Source organism: Dromaius novaehollandiae, chromosome 9 (assembly GCF_036370855.1).
Source record: "Dromaius novaehollandiae isolate bDroNov1 chromosome 9, bDroNov1.hap1, whole genome shotgun sequence".
NCBI classification, from domain to species: domain Eukaryota; kingdom Metazoa; phylum Chordata; class Aves; order Casuariiformes; family Dromaiidae; genus Dromaius; species Dromaius novaehollandiae.
Genome location: NC_088106.1, coordinates 17,048,976 through 17,062,292, shown reverse-complemented (window position 1 = coordinate 17,062,292; position 13,317 = coordinate 17,048,976). Strand labels below are relative to the sequence as shown.

The following is a 13,317-nucleotide window of genomic DNA, read 5'->3' as shown; positions in this document are numbered from 1 at the left end:
TGTTCAAGTTGAGAGAGAAGAAGTTATTTTTTTTTAACATCTGATTCCCTATTTGGAATCTTTAATTCATGAAAGGATGGAAAATATAACCTATGCCATCATTTGAATTTGAATTTAAAACATATATCTAAATATTAGCAACATTAGTGTTGCCTTAAATGTTAGCAACTTATTTTACAACCACTATATGTGTTGAAACTGATACTAAAAATGCACACAGATGCCAAAGTAACTCCCATACAAAAAGTGCCTACACTAATGGCTCATATTCTGCTATTTTACTAGTATTTCCACTACTTTCAAAGACTAATTGATCCATAATTATATTGATGTATGTGAAAACAATACTTGCCATTCAGTTTACTATTTGTTTCAAAATGCCATACAGTTCTTCATACCTACCTTTTTTGCTCTGGTTCTAATTCCAGCACAGGCAAATATTAAGAAACTAATCCTCCCTGTCATGCAACAGCTAGCTCTATATCATCTCATTACCCTTTTTAAATTGAAAGGCAGCTTCTCCCAAAAATCTAGCAGTGAGGAGGTACACATTAAAAAAAAAATGCAGTGGCTTCTACCCAAAGTTGGAGTAGATAATTTTTTTATTGGCTATACGTGAATTTATATTTGTGCTGATGGCACTGAAGCTGCAGAAAACGTAGTGGAAAAATTGACTCCAGAGTCTGGTTCATGCAATCTGTATTGTCTGCAGCGTGTTTCTATTCTTTTCTGACTTGATTCATCAAAGTGTGAACTGGTGAGGTACTGGGTGACTCAGGGGAGTGCTGAGTTATACAGAACCTTTCACCTCTAGGTCACACGTTCAAACCTGGACAGGTCCTTAGTGACTGAAAGTCATTACCATCTGATGGCTGACTGGTGACCTACATGAAACATGTTGGTGGGCTCATCCAGATTTAGTGGGCAGATGTCCGCGTCGCAAAACACACCACTCCAGTTTGTTCTCTCCTTTGCAGCTGTAGCAGAGAAACTAAGGAATAAATGGGCATAGCCCCCCGACGCCAAAACATTTACTTTCCTTCAACTGTCAGGCTATTTCAAAGGAACTTGCACTTGGAAATTGCAAGAATAAAGAGTATGCCACAACTTTACTCAGTATCAGGTTCATTATTTACAATATAAGCAGTTGGCAATGCCAGTTGCAAGTCGTTCTTTGGAAGGCACAGGCACAAACCATTGCCAGGGAGGAAAAGAGCCCTGCTGCCTCAGAGAGCTCCTGATGCGGGGCTTCAAGGCCCTGTGCAGAAGAGAAATGCTACCAGGACATCTGTAAATGCAAGTGTCAGCTCTGAAGGCCATCGGGTAGGGACTAAGTCCATGGCTCTTCTCCTAATACTGACCTACTCTGCGGTCCTTCCCCGGGTCTGGACTGTGCAGAGCAAGCAGAGCATGGGCCCGGGGGTTTTTCTCGGCAGGCCTCAGAGTCATACAATGGGGAGACATGCACAGCCCCAGAAATCTATAGAAGCCTTCTTCCATTACCAGCCAAAATGGTACCTGTGTTAAAAATATTCTCTATATAATGTGCCTACATTATATATGCTCACCGAGTTGCATATGATTCATGAAACCCTGCTGATTTTCTTTTTTGCCTGTTGTCCTGGCATACAGTAGGTTAAATCATAAAAATTCAAAGTCTCAAGTTTATGCTCAAGTCTCTAGCAGAGTAGCTGTAGCGGATAAGTTAAATCCTTAAAATCCAAAGTCTCTAGACTTTTGCACTGCTCCCATTCAGGAAGCCAATAATGTCCCTTCTTCAATCCTTTCTGAAACCTAATGGAAAGCCCTAAATGCAGAATCTCAATGGCTGACAATAATTTGGCTGTTACGTAAAACTTGAAACCAAGGTGTTGGTTGCATTTTTTGAAGGAGCCTATTAATATATCAACTTATAAATAGCTCATGAAAAGCCTATCAATTTTTGATGCTGAGTTAATAACTCACAAAGTTCATAATATTCATTGAACCTACAAAGAGGGAAAAAAAACCCCAACTTGTTTGAATTCTAACCAGACACAAATTAATTTGTTCTTTGACTACAGTCATAAATATGGAAACTTGGAAGGCTGCTTTCCTCTGAATTGTTTTCCTGGCTGTATAGAAAACTCAGTATCATGTGATCATATGATCGTGAGTAATTCTTTAAATAGATAGTAATACTTACAAGCCAGTTTCAAAATGAACTGTGGCTGGTTACCCAAATACTTTAAAAGCTGCCTTTAAATCACATCAGTATCAGATTTTATTCTACCTGAGGGCAATGATGTCTAGAAGTCTGCTCAGACAGCCTTACATGCATTTCAGAACTTTACTTCTGTTGTGACTGAACCCATCTAGATTCCAATTCATGTTAAAAATCAGGTGAATCTTTTTTTGAGCCATACTCTCAGCTGATGTGATAAATGGAACTCAATTAATGACAGATTTAGACAGTTCTGTAAAACAAGTGTATATTGCTATTTTATTTATCACAAAAAACACCTATTGGAGCTCCTCAGATGTGTCATTCAGCTAAGGATTTGGCCCAGAATCATTATTATTTTTTAAACTGGCAGGAGGAGCACATAAATACCTACATTTAATTCATTTGTTTCCCCATGCATCTCAACAAATATTGGATTTTATCCTTTAGTGCACAAAAAAAAAAAAAAACCTCTACAGAGATTTTTATAGCACTTACTGGTTTAAAAGGATTTTCTGTACTATTTAATGTTTGATTTGCAAGGGAAAATGTGTTTTTAGTAGTCACCTGTCTATTATTCATTTAGCTAGGTGCTTGTATGAGCTTTGCACTTTTAAAAATCCTTTTTAGAAGACTTAATTTTCACCTGTGTATATGCTAGTTGACAGCTCCCTGTTCTTCTTCACCATGCTGACAAATAAACTGAGAATCCCTGTACTCATTTCATTATAAACATTTTATAAGCATCCCATAAAGATTACTTCTGAACACAATGGCCAAGGCTAGATATGAGCTGCTTTTCCCTGTGATGAAAGGCCAGTGTCCGATCAAATGAGCCATCCAAGCCCTAAAATGATTAAAAAGAAATAGTTTTAATCTCTTCATTGTCTGACTTCACGGCATGGTAGTGCTGCCCTTAAATAAAGCTTACATAAAAATGGTTAGTACAGCTGGTCAGAAAATGTGCTTGAAGTTTAGAATCACATATCATTGTTTATACAGATGACTATTTGGGATAGACTTCAATAGAATCTGACTTTACTAGCAAAGGAGAAGGCTTTGGCAATAGCACAGGGTGATCAGCAACAGCAACTCATATTTTCCAACTGAGATCAATGTGGACTTTAATCCATTAATGCAGACCTAAATATCACCAGACAGATATGAATAGATGACAGTGAAAATGTGAGGAAGAAAAGTCTGGAGTAGTCAGATGTAAGAGAGTTGTTTCATATTCCAATTCATTTTAGTACTCTACAGGAAAGCAGCCTGATTCTAGATTTTCAATTAGCATACCCTAGATATGAACTGAAAACACTTCTTTTCTCCTAATACAGATGCTTTTTTGTTCATCCATTTTGAGCCTGTGTTCACAGAATTGGATTTTAACAAAATCCTTGGAAGCTTGTTAGCAATGCATCTTTGAAATGTCAAGGAACGGGTTTGTTTGGAATGGAAAGTTGCCGACAATCACTCCAAGTCGTTCAGATGCCAATTTAGATATTTAAATACTAATGCCAGGCTGGGGGAAGGAGAGAGGAAAACCCCAAAACAACAAAAACACAGCCCAAACTGAAAAAGCTCCCAGCTCTGCGCATACTAAATTAAACTAAAAATAAAGATGACGGCAGTATCTGCAAGCAATTTGGGTGGTCAGAAAACAATGGTGCCCTCTGGTTTGAAAACTGTTTAGTGTTTGCACTGTTCTTACTTGTCACAATAAATTTGGACAGGGTTCCTATTTCCCGAATTGACTGATGCTTTTCATTCTTTAAATTTCTAATGTGTTATGTCACATCTTATTGTATTTCATGGTGTCACATTGCATTATTTTGCATCATTGTCTCTGAAGTTGATGAAACACAACACAACAGCACATGACAAAAACGAATAAGCTGTTGGTTACACAAAGTATTGTAATTCAATATTTGTTAGATGCAGTAGACACTGGAAATAATCTCAAACTTTAAATAGTTATAACACCTCAATCAGTTAGATAGCAAGAACTCTGTTCAAATTACTGGATATCATAAAGGACAGTCCCTCTCCTGGGAAACACAGGGTTGTCGTTATTTACTTCATATCAGAGTACGCTGCTGCTGGTTATCAACCTCTACATTGCTAATTTGTAATGATTAGAATGAGATTTGAGACATACTAGGGCAGAGAATTTCTCAGAATGCAATAATGAGAGAATCCATTTGAGACGGCATTAAAGGCACAATATGACTTGTTTTTATTTTATAGCACAAATACTGTACATATCCTTGGGACTATTTCCATTCATTATGATTAAGCCGTGCCATTCAACAGAGAGAGAGAGAGAGAAAGAGCAGGACACCTTGGCCCTCTCCCCCCGACAATTATTGCTCTTCTTAATAGCAATGACATAAAACTGAGAAATTATAACCTAACAACTGTGGTCCTGTTAGGAAAAGAGAATATTTACATTTTAAGAAACTAACTAACTTTTTATTAAAGATTAGCATCTGTAGTCCTCACAGAAAAAATCCCTAACACCACTGAAAATGTAATTTTTGTCTAAGGAGGAACTGCATGAATATAAGAACATAATAATAAACATAATGGGTCATCATGAAAATTGTTTGGTCTATGTGCTGTGAAAATTTTCAGATCTGGAAAGTACTTCAGGCATTTCCAAAAATTTAAGGATTGAACAGATTTTACAAGTATGCAGAAAGGAAACAAAAGCTTTCAGTGAACTTGTTTTTACTTCTGAATATGCTTTTGCACTGAATGTGACTCAAAATATTTATTTTCTCCACTTCATTCTGACTTTAGATTTTTTGCTGCAGTATAACAAATTTGTTGCAAAGAAATATAGCACTTTTATTTCTGTTTCATTCCATTCTCCTGATCATTGCAAGACATGAGCTGTTGTTGCTGTTTGCCTCTGAGAAAAGAGAATAGGTAATATACAGAAAGATATTATGTAATATCTGTACTATATCAAGGAGGTTTTCGTGTAAAATATCTACAGTTAAAACCAACAATATACAAGAAAATATAATAACCCAAGAAAAGGGAAAGTGAAGCAAGATTCCTTGAAAAACAGGGCACAGAACTGGAAGGGACCAGGAATCATCAAGTTCAAACTTCTGCCACCATATGAATCACATCACAGAAACCCACTTAAAAAACCTGTCTAGCTTTGTGTTTTCTCCCACACTCCTGTTCTTACGGCTTTGGTGTTCAGAAACCTTCTTCCAGTTTCTGGTCCAAACGTATTCATAGCCAATTTATGCCCATTTGTTCTCATGTCAAAACTATCACTTAATTTCAAGAGCTTTTTTTTCTCCCTGGGGTTTACCTCATTGTACATCTACAGACAGTAATTGCATCCCCTTGCAACTTCTGTTTTGCTGGGCTGAGCTTCTTTTCAGATAGGCCATCCTTTCCCCTAGTCACCATCCTAATCACTCTTTGGATCTGCTTTTTTTGTTGTTTTTTTGTTTTATTTAAAAAAAGCATTTGCGCCCCAACCACAGGGATTTAGAATCGGCTGTGCTATTTTAGGTGATGTTGGACAAGCACCTTATTCAATGGCATGAATACCTACTTTCCTTGCTCCATTAAAAACATCTTACTCAATATATTTTCAGACTGCATTTTCCTTTTTCATGGCCTAAGCACACTGGTATTTCATAGTAATTCCGTGATCAACGATTACAGCGAGGTGGTTTTCCTCTCTGACATTTCCCACTGATGAGCCTACAGTTCGTAGCAGATACTTTTCATTAGTCCCTAAATGCGTGACCTTGCAGCGCATGACCTTAAATTCCATCCCATTTCTATTACCCAGTCTTCAAGGTCATTTAATTCTTCCTGTATAATATTCCAATCCTCCTCTGTATTCATGACATCTCCCAGTTTTGTATCATCAGCAAATTAATTAGTACACTCCTACTTTTTCTGCCTAGGTCATTAAGGAAAATATTAAATAAAATTAATCCCCAGACCAATCCTAAAGGAACTCTGCTTGTAACTTTCCTCCAGGGAGAAAGACAAATCCTTTCAACATAGCCCACTCCTGTCTCCTTTTCAGTCAGTTCTTTACTTATCTTACAGTGCTGATACTTGTCCTTATCTTTTCCAATTTAGCTAATAATTCCCCATGTAGTAATGCATTCAAATGCTTTACTGAAGACCAGGCAGGTTGAATCTACTGCATTTGTTTTATCTCAGAAATCGAGTTATCATTAAAATAAAGGGGAGGAGATAGCAAGTTTATCTGCATGATATTTTTTTCTGATAAACCCATGCTTCACTTAATCCCATTTTCCCATTTTGAGGTTTTTTCTGACTTCAAAATACAGTCAAAGTCTTCATTTAATTTTTCGGTCATACCTGGATTATCTTTAATTGCTACTCTGTCCTCAGTGTGCAGCAATTCTCCTGCTTTTTTCTTACTTTTTTCTTTCTTTTTGCTTTGGCAATTCTGTGTTTCACAATCCTTACTGAATGCCAAGATATATGCCTTCTTTTTTTTTCTTAATCTGTACTCCCCCTATCTCCATACCTTGTTAAGCTCTGCTTATTTCTTATATACTGCCTAAGGTAGTAATTTATCTGCTAAGGCAGAGAGTCCCACCTGTTAGCCCTCCTGGCTCAGGACATGTCACCTTGTTGGTTTAGCAATCACCTGACAGAGAAACCACTTCACTGCTGGACTGAGAAATACCTGGACCTGTTAGTGCTCAGCTTAGTCTAGACTGGGCAAAAAAGTCTTCCACAAAATTTTTTTAAAAATATAGACTTCATCATGTATTTCAGAGACGGCTTTGTCTATCTAAGTGCATCCCTGGTGCTCTGTAGCACTTGTCCCAGAAGAATCTCTTATGCATTCCTCGTGATGCCAGACCAGTTTACCACATTACCAGGGTTTTTTTTTAAGCTATCACTGATTTATAGTTCACTGGACCATTGCTGCATATCACTACCATATTGTGTCTATCTTTGCGCCTAGCTTTTCATAGAGATTTAAAACCAGAAACCCTGCAAAGCCTGAGTGCCAAAAATGGCAAAGGGCTTGTCAGCAGGCAAGGCTGCCGCTGCAGTTCTCCCAGTGTGCCCTCAAAGCTCTCATTAAGGAAGAAGATCCAGTTTCATTGCTGTGGGATTCACATACAATTACAAGTGCATCAGTTACACCATTGACTCATATTTCCCCAGCTCAGGCAAGGCAAAATAAATAAAGAAAAAAATTACATGCCCATATACATATATGTATGCATATATATGTGTGTGTGTATACATATATATATTTATACACACACATATATATATACAATTGTTTGCAAATTTAAAACACTTTTACTAACATTTATTAGTGAAGAGATCAACAGCTTTTACAGTAGAAATGAATCAAGATTGCCCTGTGAAATAGTTGTATCAAATATTAGGAGCCTACTTTATTCTATTACTTGTTTGCTTATGGTTCACATTAGGATTTTGGCTGTAACAGTTACATCACCTTGAGCTGTCATGATTTTTAATTTGAACACTGGCACAGTGTGTCCTCAGTGGCAAACTAAGCCAGAGCTGCAGCACTAAAGGCTGTCAGTTGATGTCACTCGCCTTTGCAAACAGTCACCTATTTACCTGGATAGGCAAAAGCTCAGAACAATCTCAGATAGCAGGAAACATCTAGTAGGCGAGTCAGAGAAAGATGATTTCTCATAAAGCCTTCCTAGTGGCATTCGATTTGACACGAGCCCTGTACAGCTCACTCGACGAGCTAGATTGCACAGATGCTTCCTCCAGCAGGACCCGGAATATAGCTGAATTCAAGACAACTGCCTTAAGCAGCCTCTAGCAAGTAAGAACAAGCTTCCAGCTGTCCTTGGCTGGATGGAAAAGGCTGCAGAGGCCTCTGAGCAGGGCAAGCACAGCGCTGCAGAGCAGAGCGGAAAGGCACGTGTTTTTGTATGAGAGGGTTTCAGGCGCCAAGTGGAAGTAAGAGCTACAAAATAAACCACTAGTAACTGGCCATAAAAATCCATGAAGATTTTAGTCTTATTTTTCCTGTGTTTCTGTTTTCTCTATTTTCTAGATTACCTTCGGTGCATTTGAATTCAGTATGTGCACCTACATCAGCCATGGTTTCCCTCACATAGCGGCTGGCCTGAACAGTTGTGTAAAGTTTCTGTCACTGCTCAAAAGCTGTTGCCTTCCAGAGGAAGCTCTAATTCAGCGATGATTTTAGGCTGTTTCTCCAGTCAGAGCTAAGAATATAAGGTATGTTAAATATGTGCTCTGATTCAAAGTTGATTCAGCATGCAAATATGAGACAATAAATTTTTTGTGGGTGTCCTGAGAGGTTTCTTTGTTTCTCTTAGCAAGCTTTGATGTTTTAAAATTTATTCTTAGATTTCAATTGTATATACGTGGAAGAAGAGACCCTGCATATTTATTCAACCATTTTAAGGAATGGAGAAGCCTGTGCACTAAAGTTTAGGGTAAGGAATGTCATAATAGAAACACAGAATTGGTCATGACTGTTAGACTAAATTTCCTGTAACTGTGCTTCTTTGCTCCAGCACTGGTGAGTGGCTAGAGAAAAGCAGAGACAGTTGCATGAATGAAGTGATTTCTCCTTCAGTTCTCTGACTTGGAAACTGACTGTGGCGGGCATTGACTCCAGGTTATCTTGTGTGAGAACCACTGATGGACCAAAACTCCATGATGCTGCCTGCTTGGCCATTTTCAGCCCATTTGTACTTTCAGTCTCCATAGCTTTCCGTAGAAATGAAGTCCACAATTGACAGCATTTTCTCCATTTTAAACCTAAAAGGCATTCATTTGCTTTGGGTGCCCTACATCTAGTACTGTGAGAAATAGTGAATAATTACTCCCTGTTAACATTCTGATATTATTGGGTTTTTTTTTTTTTTTTTTTTTTTACAGTTTTCTGTCTTATCTCTGTTCTGACATGGCTTTTGCAGGCTGAAGAGTCCTAATCTACTTAAATTCAGACAAAAGCAGTTCCATTTTCCAGTCTTCCCTATAATCCTTCCCTAGTTCTCTTACACCTTTTTTGAAGGTGGGGTGATCAAAAGTGAACACAATATTCATGGCATAGTTCTATAGCAGGTTTCTACAGGAGCATAGTCATTATTCTGACCTTTTTCCTATTCCTTTGCTAATTATAATAGCAACTGATTTGCAGTTTTGACCATTACTGATGTTACAGAACCTCATCTACACTGACTCCAAGACCAATTACTTGAAAATTTGGAGGCCATCTTTGTATAGGTTTAGAGTTATTTTTCTCCATGCATATTACTACACATTAACGGACACTGAGGATGGGATTCAATTGCCCAAACATAGGCATCTAAACTCATAGACAAGGACAGTCTGACTGTCTCAGGTCTGCCAGCCTCATGTGGATATGTCAAGCCTCTAAAATGCTTGACATTTAGAGGTCTAGACCCTCTAAGATGACTCTACAGGTCTATATTCCAGCAACTGGAACTCACCCTGAATGTTCTATGCCATTTTATCATCCAGTCAGCTTGGAAATCTTATTGCAAACCTTCACAATTAGCTGTAAGTCTGACAGTCTTGAATAATTTTATACCAACTGCAAACAGTGGCATCTCCTGTATCATTCCACTCCCTTAATAAAAGTCATTTATGAACGTACAGACTGCACAAGTCCAAATACAGAGACCTCTGTGATACCACTAGCAATCTACCTTCACTGTGAAAATTGTTACTTTATTCCTGCCATTTGCCTATCTTTTATTCAATTATTAATCCAAGTCATTCTCTGTTTTTTTTCATAAGAACTCATTTTCTTAAAGACCTTTTGGGAGAGGGACCCTCTGGAAGGCCTTTGGAAAACCCAGCTACAATACCTTTATCACCCAATCTTAATTCACATTGTTCATTAAACTCCTACAGAATTGTATTTCTTCTCAAAGAGATCGTATTCATACTTTTCATTAACTCATCAGGTATAAAAGCTAAACTTTAAGAATTTCACGTTTGAATTCCACCTAGAAAAGCACCATCTCACTCTGACAGCTTGATCCTGTTGATTTTATCATATTTGTTCAAAAATGTCATCTATTGACACTTCAGTCCAAAATAGTTTCTCATATTTGTGTTCTGTAAAAGTGAATCTGGAAGGGAAGAATTTTCTTGTATCTTTAGTACCAGATGCTGACTCAAATGTTTAATTTCGCTTTCCTATTGAGACCCTACATTACTTAAATGCTCCATTTATACTTTCCACATTGAGCTCTGGGAAATCCTTTCAGGAGTTCCAGCAGACTCCGCTGCACCCCCGATACTGATTCTGGGAAGGAACAGAGCATAAGCCAGGTCTAGCACATCTACGTAACACCACAGTCCCAACCCACAAGACTCAAATCACAGTCCCCCAAGCAGATCTCGCTTCTTCACAAACCACTCCCAGCATACACCTACCAGTGTTACTAAACACAAGCCAAGAAAAATTAAATGAAAACAGATATGGGGCTAACATGTAAACATTGTTTATTGATACAGAAACCTACTACTGAGTCTTAATATAAGACAGAAATAGATATTAATTTTCAGTATTTCACCAAACTTAACATCCTTGATCTAACCTTCCGTAAAACTTTTTTGCTTTTTTCTCATATGTAGCACCATCATTTTCATATATATTCAATGCCGGTAATCCATTGCCTGTGTCGCAAATTAAAAGAAAGGAAAAAACTGTACACATTTCTGCTCTTCATAAAAATGTAAAATGCCTATTAATTATATATTACCCATGTCTCTGCAACTGTAGATATAGAGTTAAAAAGGAGTTTCGTGATAGATGTATCATTTACTGCACTGAATGGATATTTAAATCCCAGTTGCCTGAAGAAGGGGGAATTGAGTGTCTAGTGTCTGTTTCTAATATCTTACTGAAATGAACAATACTGTTCACTTACAGAAGGAGAAAGAAAATTGCTTGGGCAGGTAATATGAATTCCAGACATGTTAGCGATTGCTTTGCTTTGCCATTTCTGGAGTGTCAAGTTTTCTAATCAGCATGATTCATCTCTAATTAATAATATCAATACCCTAACCCCAAATTTTTCTTTAATTGCCTTTTCATGTGTCCTTTCCATGTGCTCTCATCCTAAGACAGTATGTAGGCTTGAGAGGCCTAAACCATTTATAGCTCAGCAAAGACCTTAAGCTGTTCTTTTCAAGTTTTATTAACAACAAGTTCCAGTTCCATACCGATTTTCCTGCTGTGCATAGAAAAATGCCAAAAGCATTTTTGGTGGATATTAACAAATTCCAACAGCACAAAACCAATCCTACATTTTGCAGATAATTAGACCATCTGAAATAATTTTGAAAAGGTGGTTTCTTTTGTGATCTGTGAGTAATTCACTTTCATGGACACATATCCCATCTTCGAACTGGCTAGGGTAATTTACACATTACAAGGCTTCTAGAGATAGTTGGCCACTTATCCAGTGCTAATAAATTGAAAATGTGTGTGCATGATTTAACAGAAAAAGGGAGATGTGAATGTAATGCAGGTAATTGCTGAGCTACGCTCTACTTCTGACAGCTAAAGAATACATGAATAGAGCTATCTGGAGGACACAAGTTACTTTGCATCAACTTTCAAAATGTTGATTTTTCTTCTAACTATTTGAAAACAATTATATGACTACTTTTGAGAAAATGCTTTGTGTCAAAATGTCTATTTCCAGTCAAAATGGTTCTAGATGTTCAAGTGTGAATTTGTACCTGGGAAGGGAATGCAAGACCATATTTGTCTCTCTCTCAGCAATTAAAGCATCCATATTGGACTTTAGAGACTTATAAAAAATCAGCCTTGCTTTAAAAAATAGGAAGATTCTGCTGCGAAATGTTTCCCTTTCAACAAAAGACTGTTTTCTTGTTAAAAACATTTCTAGTGATATTGTTATATTTCTCTATTTCTATCTGTGCCATGTCTTATAATTCCTTTCTGCCAAGCTTTTCATCTCATTGGCCACTGGCTAAATTGGTATATTACTTCCAATGCCTAACTTTACAAAATGGATCATCCATATTTGATGCCCATTTACTGGGAATGAACCTCTGCATGTTCACAAAGAGCTTCTCTTTTGAAGCTCTTTCCCCTTTGAAGGGGAAACCTTCCCTTTCCTTACCAAGGTGTGATTCCTGTCTCTGCCAGCACCAGGTATTTTGAAAAGTTTGTTACAAAGTTTACGGGAGAACAAGAAGCCTGGGAGTTCTTTAGCAGAGGTGGAAATTTAGGAGAGAAAAGGAAATATGGTTGAAGAGCATAGGAGTTCAAAAAGTTTGTGTGTGCTGTATCCTGGCGCACTGGTGATGCAAAGTGAATGTTTCAGAAGCTCTGGGTATTTCAGCTAACATTTGAAATGGCTAAAGGTAAAGTAGTAGAAGTGATACATTTTTTGACGCAAGGTCTTACATATAATATGACATGAACCCATTTACCATTTCCACAATTAGCACAAATTATTTGATATTTTCTCCTCCTAAATTATTTTGCTTTCACACCAGTCAGACTCAATGAAAATGTTTTCCTCATTTTTTGTACGCTTTCTTTGCTCTTGCTCTACTTTTTTCTTATGCTGTTTGGTGTTGAATTTCTCCCATTCCAACTATTTTTTTAAATCAAGGTGAATGAAAAAGTACAAAGCTTGAATTACAACACTCAAGCAGGAAAAGAGAAAGAAATTGAGCAGTGAGGGGCAAAAGTCATAATTAAAGTAGTATATCTTGTAAATTCTATAACACTAAAACCAGCTTGAAATCATATCACAGTTACCATTATAGAAATTGAATTGTAATTATTCAGAGCGTCAGCAAGTACAAGCATTGCTGTTCTTATTTATATGAGCAACAATAGCCACAGTAAAGAGAACCAGGCAAGACACAAACTGACTGCAGAAACATTCTTATCTCTAAGTTTTCTTAGGTAAGAAGTTTCCTCAAGTATGACCACAGGTTTCAGTCTCCACTCAAATTATGGAAATCAGGAGAAATGTCCCTGACAGTGGTCAGGTAACAAAGGCATGAAACAGGTGTAAAGAGATTGAGACTTATCTCAGCATTTT

The 13,317-nt window shown here is 37.4% G+C and overlaps 2 long non-coding RNA genes across 2 annotated transcripts in view; one reads left to right on the top strand and one right to left on the bottom strand.

Moving 5' to 3' along the window:
- LOC112981690 (uncharacterized) overlaps positions 1 to 13,317 on the bottom strand; it is a 122,382-nt gene that overhangs the window by 42,738 nt on the left and 66,327 nt on the right. The gene's annotated exons all lie outside the window — the stretch shown is intronic.
- Positions 1 to 13,317, top strand: part of LOC112981694 (uncharacterized) — a 28,059-nt gene that overhangs the window by 1,191 nt on the left and 13,551 nt on the right. Inside the window, exon 2 of the long non-coding RNA XR_003258782.2 lies at positions 8,277 to 8,461. This is a non-coding gene — a long non-coding RNA (uncharacterized LOC112981694). The remainder of the gene's footprint in view (positions 1 to 8,276; positions 8,462 to 13,317) is intronic.